This window comes from Sphaeroforma arctica (assembly GCF_001186125.1).
Source record: "Sphaeroforma arctica JP610 unplaced genomic scaffold supercont1.9553, whole genome shotgun sequence".
NCBI lineage: Eukaryota > Ichthyosporea > Ichthyophonida > Sphaeroforma > Sphaeroforma arctica.
The window spans coordinates 1-1,059 of NW_014031005.1; the positions used below are offsets into that span (position 1 = coordinate 1).

At 39.9% G+C, this 1,059-nt stretch overlaps 1 pseudogene across 1 annotated transcript; it reads right to left on the reverse strand.

The window, feature by feature from the left end:
- Positions 1-125: 125 nt before the first annotated feature.
- Positions 126-966, reverse strand: SARC_17022 (hypothetical protein; annotated as a pseudogene; the record flags this gene model as incomplete). The annotated part of the gene is made up of 2 exons: positions 126-257; positions 849-966.
- Between the last annotated feature and the right edge of the window lie 93 nt (positions 967-1,059).

Genomic DNA, 1,059 nt, shown 5'->3' on the forward strand with positions numbered 1-1,059 from the left:
GTGTGTGTGTGTGTGTGTGTGTGTGTGTAGTNTATATATATATATATATATATATATATATATATATAGGCGTGTGCATACATCTGTATATATATATTTATGTTTATACTTGAGCACCAACCTACCTACGCCCAGTTCCAAGAGTTTCAACAAGACGGTGTCCACTGCTGTATGCGTGTACGAGGAAAGCAACACACTCTTGCCCTGCGCCACCAGTGACTTGATCAGCTGCGCAATGGTAGTGGTCTTCCCTGTCCCTTCGATTAGATAAAAACAATTCAGGTACAGAGTGCGTGTGTTAGAATGCGTATGCATACGTAGTCGAGTATACCTCACTTACATGGCACATACGTTTGCTTAGAGATTGTAATCGTTTGAAATAAGGAGGCGTACACTCATTACCGAGAATTGAGTGGCGTTCAACGGAAGCACAAGGCGAATACGCCGTGGGAATGCCTCACTCACATACAACACACAGCTGAAAGACGCACAGACTCCTCTTGCAAATACATGAAGTATATTAGTAATTCAATGATGAATGGGGTATATATGTAATTCAATGATGAATGGGGTATATAGGTAATTCAATGATGAATGGGGTACAAATATAATTCAATGATGAATGGGGTATATATGTATTTCAATGATGAATGGGGTATATGTGTATTTCAATGATGAATGGGGTATATATGTAATTCAATGATGAATGGGGTATATAAGTATTTCAATGATGAATGAAGTATATGCCTAGCTCACAAATGAAGAAAGCATACACATATTTCAACGACGAACAAATCGTGCACACACATATACATACATCGAAATGGCCGCAGAAGACACACACACACCTGGCATGCCCAGAATGCATGTGTACTCTGAATTGGACAGACAGCGATGAACGGCCGCATTTTGATCTGTATTGAGTTCTGATAGAGCGGGGGCGGCACATTTCAAGGTTGCCATCATCCTGCATGGTAGGCATAGGATCAGGAGTGTATATTGCTGTGTTAATATATGTGAGTATTTGTCTGTGTGTTAGTATATGTGAGTATTTGATTG